The sequence below is a fragment of the Micropterus dolomieu genome, linkage group LG22 (genome assembly GCF_021292245.1).
Source record: "Micropterus dolomieu isolate WLL.071019.BEF.003 ecotype Adirondacks linkage group LG22, ASM2129224v1, whole genome shotgun sequence".
Lineage (NCBI taxonomy): Eukaryota > Metazoa > Chordata > Actinopteri > Centrarchiformes > Centrarchidae > Micropterus > Micropterus dolomieu.
Window position 1 is genome coordinate 21,816,051 of NC_060171.1, and position 8,238 is coordinate 21,824,288.

Sequence of the window (8,238 nt, forward strand, 5' to 3'; positions counted from 1 at the left end):
TAAAATTTTAATCGTTGCCCAGCACTAATATATATATATTTAATATAATCTTCATTGCACATTAATTAAAACATAGTTGCCTGTAATTGTAATGGTTAATCAGTCCTAAATTGTCAAGTTCTCTCCTAACTCTATATTTTGACAGCACATTTTCTTCAGCACCTGTAATTAATACTGTAGTACCTGTAGTTAATACTGCAGAAACTATTTGCAATACATTTAACATCCAGGTTTTAATAGCATCCAGGTTTTGCCTTTTCCACTCATAACAACTCTATTTTCCATCTCTTTTAATGTACTGTATAATTCCTTTCAAACTGCACCTTGCACTGTTTGTTGAGATTTGTGAGTTGGCTCATGCAACAAGACACAAGATGCATTTAATCTTTTTAAATATTATGTCATATATTTAATTAAATTACCTTTTAGATTCATAAAAGTTTTTCGAAATGTTTGGACAACAGTTCAATTCTTTTCTCCTTCATAGGTCATCCGATTGTTCATCCTCCTACTTTCCTCCTCCTCTCACCATGAGCTCCAGGGTGGTGAACAGGAAAGGAGAGCCACAGTACCGCCGGCACTTCCTGACAGACAACAGCATCTTTCACTGTAAATATCATGCACGCATGCATGCACGCATGCACACATAGAATAATATAATGGACAGAATATAATGCACAGTATGTTCTTGTTGATAACTGTATGTTGTATGTCATGGGAATGAACAGTAGAGGGAGACTCGTCTCCACTACTGTGCCTCAAATACTTAGTAGATAGCAAAGCCAGGATTCAGTCTTGTTACATCAAAAAGACACAAACCTTCTGCAAGCCACTGAATCGTTGTGTGAAAGGAATGAAAAACTGTCCACAGAACTTCATTCAGATTGGATATTATGTTTTTTTTGTTTGAATACAAAACACCTGTGCACAAGTATGTTTATTGTGTTTCTGTTCAAGGGTGATTCATACACATTAGTCCTCACACAGAGGAGCCAAATATGTCAATGTTGAAGAAAAAAATGAAACCCCACCTTCCCTTTTCTTTTTCTATCATAGTTCCATCATCCAGCAGGGGATGTGTATATATTTCTTATGATTAATGTCTGCTTGCATCAACTTGAGTACCCTGACATATGCATACCTGTTTATTCCAGTATGTTGCATTAGATACAATTTCATAAAACAGAGCAAAAAGTGTATTTTGTCCTTTTCATTCTCCTTAAAAAATTATTTAATAGAATTAAATTAAATTCATTTTATTATATTATATTATATTATAATATTTATTTATATAGCACCAAATCACAACAAAAGTTATCTCATAGCACATTTCATAAAAGAGCAGGTCTAGACCGTACTCTGTGATATTATTACAGAAACCCCCAAATTCCTACCAAGAGCAAGCACTAGGCGACACAGGCAAGAAAAAACTTCATTTTAAGAGGCAAAAACCTCAAGCAGAACCATGTCTCAGGGTGGGCGGCCATCTGCCTCAACTGGTTGGGTGTGAGGGTAAGGACAAGAGAGAGAGAGAGAGACATATAGAGGGAGAGAGGGATGGAGGGGTAGGGGGGAGCAGCCTACACAATATACACACAGAAGTACAGACAGTAAAGTTGATATTGGTACAGACTGAATGAATAATGGTACAAATATTTATGGTAATGTTAATGATAAGATTGTTAATGATAATAATCCTAATGTTAATGAAAATAATAACAATAGTAATAACAATTGTAGCAGAGGGTGTCGAGCAGGAACATGGGGGTAGCAGGTGACTCGCAACCACAGATCCATATTCCACAGCTCCAGAGCCAGAAACACCTGCAGAAAGTGACAGGAGAAGAGAGGAGAGGGACGAGAAAGCACTACGGGAAAGGGAAGAAGTCAAGTTAGTAACATGCATTAATGGGATGAGGTTGCATACAGAGGGAAAGAAAGAGGAGGAGAGAGGAGCTCAGTGCATCATGGAACTCTGGCAATCTAGGCCTATCAGCATAACTAAAGGATGGTTCAGGACTCACCTGAGACAGCCCTATCTATGAGCTTTATTAAAGAGGAAAGTCTTAGGCCTACTCTTAAATGTGGAGATAGTGTCTGCCTCCTGAGCCCAAACTGGAACCTGGTTCCACAAGAGAGATGTAGTGACATCAGTTTGATCATGATTTATGAGTTTCAATGCGGTGAGGCTGAACAGTGGCCAACCCACCAGACAAATCCATGACAAATCTCTGATCTCGGCCTGCCTCTGCGGCTGTCACACCTACAGCACACAGGTCACTTAAAGCTTCATTTTGACTTTATACAGTCAACATCCACATCCCACCCCTGCAGACTGTGTGCTACACACTGTACGCGTGTGTGCTTTCTTCTTATCAGTGAACTGTAGTTGAAATCAGACTTGACTGCTTCAGTAACCTGCTGTGAATAACGGATTGACGAGATTGAAGCAGAGATTAAACACAAGTGTCTGTTTCCTCTTCTGTCATGCTTAGAATTAGGATATTATCGCATTTTTGGGAATGTCACCCATGTCCCCCCTTTATAAATATATTTCTTCAAGCCAAAGTTGACTTTTCTTCCAGAATCTGTGGTTAATTAATATTGGTAAAATGAAAATAAATAGCCCACTGAGCGTGAAATGAGAATGCATTTCCATAAAGTCCCATAAAAGTGAGCATGCATCACCCTTCCACCACTTCCAATCCATTCCTTACAAGATAACATATTCTGATACTAATCTAGTAGTCTACACTTATTATGTTCAAGCTGCCTTATACATTTTTCAGAAGTATGAAGGAAGAGAAACTGAAATTGTCGGGGAATAAATTGTCTGTTGCATCTACACCAAACTTTACATCCTATTGATCTCTGTCTGCAACTGTTGCTTCATAATAATGCTTCATATTTGCTCTTTCTTGTCAGTCAGAACCATTCTGAAACATGTGCTTCTCTTTGATTCTTTTTTCCCCCCACATGACTTTGTTTCACTCTGCCGCTTTCCCTTCCTCTCAGTGGTCTCCAGTCTTTTGTGAATGACAGATGTGTTTTTGTTTGGGTAGGGTTCATAAATCAGTGTGACAAGGGTGGGAGTGCAGTGTGGTGGTGGTGGAGGGGGGAGGGGGATAGACTGTCTGCGATCAGGAAGGTGTGGATGAAGAGTGTGCAACCATTAGAAAGCATCAAATACTTGGTAATACACAGCCTGCACATGGAAAGCACACATGCACAATACACACGTGCGCGTGCACATACACTGCAGGTGACAGACATATATTTGTGTTCCACCAGGCAGCACTAATCAATTTGGTAAGCTGTGTGTGTGTGTGTGTGTGTGTGTGTGTGTGTGTGTGTGTGTGTGTGTGTGTGTGCTTGGTCACTCTATAATTGTCTCCTGCTATCCTAAATTAAATGGCTTTAATGGGGACCAATGAACATGACTATTCTGGGAACACCAGACTGACCAAACTTTCATTAGGGAATTGATTCAACTGGGATAATACACAGGAGACTGGACACACACACACACACACACACACACCTACACACGCACAATTAAAAGCTAAAAAAATACATATTAATTAATGTTTACACAGAACTCACGCTCTCTCAGTCTCTCTTTCTCTCTCTTGGGACTCGGAACGCCAGTATGTGCACTAAAGAGCATCCCTCATATTTCACGAAGCCTGTTTCCTGCTGTTTCTCTGAGGATGCACCTATACTTAAACTGAGACACACACACAGAGCGTAAAGTGGGTCAGAGCGCTGGCATCCCTGTGAAATGGTTGGTTCAACCCAGGTTATACACAGAGGAATAGCTGACCAAAAAAAACAAACGGATGTGACACGGGTACACTGTGGTGGGGAATTCAAACTGTTCCGCTGAACCAGACTGTCGGACAAAGCTGATGAAATTTTCAAATGGCCAACTCTGGCGGTTAAGCCGCTGCTCTGTGCACTATCATTCATTTCGCGCTCACTCCACGCCCGTCTTAAGCTCTTGTTTATTAACAACCACTCTCAGTTAGTCCATCGAGCGAGTGTGAGAAATCGGCTTATGGTTTTGCTTCTGTGTTGCGCCTGGTGAGATGAGAGAATGTGCGCGCAGGGGCTGTGGATGCGCGAGGTTTGATGGTTAGTGAAGCCACTCTGCAGAGCACACAGGGAGGCAGATGCTGAAGAGCAGTTTGTTCCTGAGCACCTCTTTTTTGGACAAAAAAGTGACACTTTATCATCATGGCGCGCTCTCTGTGAACGTCCAATTATCGTGGAAAATGGACCAGTCAGGCATGTTTTGAAGATATTTCAAACCGCTACAACTAGGACAAAAAATTATGTCCAAAACGCATGGACGGACCGTGTGAGAGCAACAACTCCAGTCCTAAATGGCAGAACTTGAAGTTTGCAGAAATCTCAGTTTGGAAAAGGGTAAGTGCTCATTTACAAGATTTTTTTAACGTTTGGTTATTTGGGTATTTCAGTCCCAAATGGAGAGGAGTCTTCTCATTCCTTTGGACGCCTACTAGCCCACACAGCAAACGCTGAAGTCCATGCGTAATTTCTCTATTGCGCTTGTTATTGTGGAAATATTGCATCACCCACGCTGCTATAAACACTTGAGAAAATAATCTTAATTGAGGATCGTCAATTAGCATTGGGGAATCATTGTGCAGTAATTAATGTTTGTCGATATTTTGGGTACAAAACGTTAGAAGGAATTACATGATATCACTCAGTCGATCAATGTGAATTTATAAACTGGTGACAGATTTTGTCAGTTTATATGAGAGCTCTGGATGATGACCAGCAGTGGAGCAGCAGGAAACTGTCCCTTCTGCTGAAAATGCCCCTTTGTACTTGTCACTAGGGGGCAGAAAAAGCCTCTTAATTTGTCGACTTGACAAGACTTGCTCTGCCCTCAGTCCATATAGCATAGCATATACGTAGGTGTGAATGTGCCACATCGTTTTCAGTCCTGCATCCTCTGCACTATTCACAGAAATCCAACCATCCCTTAAATGTTTATAGGTTATGTCACTGCAACGCCTTGGTGAGAAGATGCCCATAGCTTTACCACATGCCATAGCTCATAGGTGGATTGGATTGTCAACAGAAATAGGGGTCTCTTAAAACCCAGGCAGGGCATGTTAGCACCACACAATGTGACAGAGCTTTGGGTCGAGATTTGATGGCAAAATTGAAGCCCCAGCAGTCCTTGGGCTATTAGAGCTACCCTTTTGCTCTCTCCCATACACTGTCAAAAATATGGCGCATCCCTGGCACTTAAAAAGCAGGATGTGTCAGGCTGTCAGTCTTCACCCCTGCAGCGCCTGTGCTTCTTTATCTATGTGAGAGGGAGGCCCCTGCTTGCTTCAGTGGACTAGGGGGCTACCTCTTTATTCATTTTGGCAACACTTGTGTTAAGATGAGTTACATGGCACCATGAGCTCTTGCTAAGAGAGAAAAGGAGAGAAAATGATGGTGGGAGAAATGTTTGGAGGAGAATGCATGGCTGCTAATCTCCTCCACATGGAGGAAATGGCTTTTCCATGTAAAATGTGTTTTCCTCGTGTGTCTCTCCTGTACTGATAATGATGAATCTCAGCATGCCCCCCCCCCCCCCCCCCCCCCCCCCCCCCCCCCCCCCCCCCCCCCCCCCCCCCCTTGTCTCTGCCCCTGCCTTTCTGTCGCTCCAGGGCGAGAAAAAGCTAACAGACACCAGGGGAGGGAACACGGTCTCATCCTTTCGTTATTTTCAATCTCTCCTCTCCTTTATTGGTACCGACTGAAATGCGTGTGTATGAGTATTGAAATCTGTCAAGTACCAAAAGCTGGCATTGATATCTGATCAGACTGTTCCTGTCACTATCATTGCATCATTGTCTTCCGCTTGATTCTGAAGCGCCATAATTTGAATTTACATAGAATTTACATGACTTTTTCTGTATCTTTCTGCATGTTGAATTAGCTGCTGGCACATTACCTTTCTTTTGACATTAAATATATAGGATGTGAGTGTGAAACATCAGCTTCCAAAACCTGCTAGGATTCTTAAAGCTAGCATCAGTGTAAAGCTGCAACCGGGCAATTTTATCATTTAGAATGCTCTATATACCTTTGTCTGAGTGACCAATAGAGAGCAAATTATCCACAAGTACTGGCTTTTATTTCATTTGCTTCCATCCCGTCAGCAGTTAATGAGCTACCCAGAAGCTCTGTCCACTAGTTACCTAGCCAACACTTTTAGGCCTCGCCTGTGTCCCGAAATGAAGCATCAGGATTTCATTTGAAGCAGTTGAGGCAGTCTCTGTCTGCTGCCAAAGATACTGCATCGCAATCTACTCACAGTCATCCAGCCTGGCTTTGGGAGGAAGAAAGAAGAAGCTTGACACAGCAGGAACAGTCAACAGTCAATACATATCAAATGTGCAAACCCAACCACCCACACCCACACTTATGCACACTCACACACACATACAGGCTTCAGTTTCCTCCGTTTGATGTCAGTCAGTGAACTCCTCCACTTGGGGAGCTCCCTCTAGCATCTTTGGTGAATGCATTATCATGCTGCAGTTGTCATGTGTTTATTTTAATTCCGGTGTCGCTCTACATCCTGCACCTTGGGGGACCTGGGAACCCATTTATAGCAATGGCAACTTCAGTGCTGCCTTAAGCACTCTTAATTATGCGAAGTGACTGCGAGATAAGAGTGTGTGTTTTCCCTATTTTTGCTCGCCCTTTCTCTGTGAGTCCTAACCTTTTATGTCACTAATAAGAGGTTACACCAAAATATTTTTGACTTCTTCCATACAGATTTTGTGTAATTACTTTTGCTTTAAATGGTATTTATATTTGAATTTGTCCCCCTAGGCCCCAATAGTTTAGACTCAATAGCATTATGCTGCTATAGAATGTGAAGCGTTGAAGCTGTAATAGTGGAATATTGAGGGAACACTGCCCTATGAGAAGGCAGGAATTAGAAGGAAAACATGAAGATTTGAAAAAAAAATATTGACAAACAAATGTTGAAGCTATCCTCATCTGAGTCTACAGCCATGCTAATAGCTTAGCGAGGTTCTACTTGAGCTAAATGTTCACATCACCATGCTTACTGAATTCAGATGTTATACACCCATAGGTTACTATGGATGTATAACATCTGAATTCAGTCTGCTACTCAGCCTTTTTTGCTAGTTTTGCCCACTGGCCACTCACAGTATTGCAGCGAAAAATTGCCCTGTGGTCTGAAAAGCATTTTCCCCATAGACTGCCAATATATATGACAGGGCACCTCAAACGGCAAACACGATCAGTTATGACTCTTTCCATTATGAATGTTTGATCAATGGAGGTTTTATATTTGAAAAACTTTATTTGAGCTGAGAAAAGTGATTAAAAAATAATAATATAATAATAATCTTTATTTGTAGAGCACTTTTCAAAAACAAGTTACAAAGTGCTTTAACAAGTGTAAAGACAATAATACCCAAGAGACAATAATACAAACTCTCTTGTTGCTGGTGAGGAACCTCTGAGTAAGAGGCCGCGGGGGTAATAGAGGCTCTGATTAACACCGCCTTATTGGTAAAATAAGATAAAAACAATTCAGTCATCATTACTTCCAGCTGAGGCACAAGGAGGGGTTGGGTTTACCAGCTGATCCACAGTCTTACAGAAACCTGGGATTGTGTTTATGTGTAGTAATGAGTTCAGAAAAATAGTGTGTTCTCGCATCCTTAACCAAGTTATTGTATTTAATTAATAAATCCTTCAGACTGAGGTAATGGACTTGGAGACTGGATTTTTTCCATCTGCGCTCTGCTTTCCTGCATTCCCTTTTCAGGCTGCGAATGCTGTCATTTATCCAGGGTTGCTTACTAGCTTTAGACGTAGGCCTAACCTTTAGAGGAGCAGTAATATTTAGTGACGACAAGCAGATATGATTGAAGTGATCGTCCAGATTGTTGGTGTTGGAATCAGACAGGTGTTGGCTTTGGCTCTGAAAGAATGCGCAAAACTTTGAAACACTTTGTTCATTAAAGACGCGAGAACACACGGAGCTTGGTGAGGCGGCATGAGTAACAGACGAATCGCAGCTAAAAACAATATATCTGTGGTCAGATATGGTCATGTCCACTAATTCCACAGAGGAAATGCTGACACCCAGGGTAAAAACCAAGTCCAGTGTATGACCACGGTTATATGTTTGCCCTTTGACATGTTGTTTGAAGTTAAAAG

General features: G+C 41.6%; 1 long non-coding RNA gene across 1 annotated transcript; it reads right to left on the reverse strand.

Annotated features, from left to right (window-relative positions):
* Window positions 1-6,149: 6,149 nt before the first annotated feature.
* On the reverse strand, window positions 6,150-6,886 carry LOC123962311. The gene is made up of 2 exons (XR_006822901.1): window positions 6,469-6,886; window positions 6,150-6,361 (listed from the first exon to the last, which is right to left on the reverse strand). It is a non-coding gene; the product is annotated as an uncharacterized LOC123962311 (long non-coding RNA).
* Between the last annotated feature and the right edge of the window lie 1,352 nt (window positions 6,887-8,238).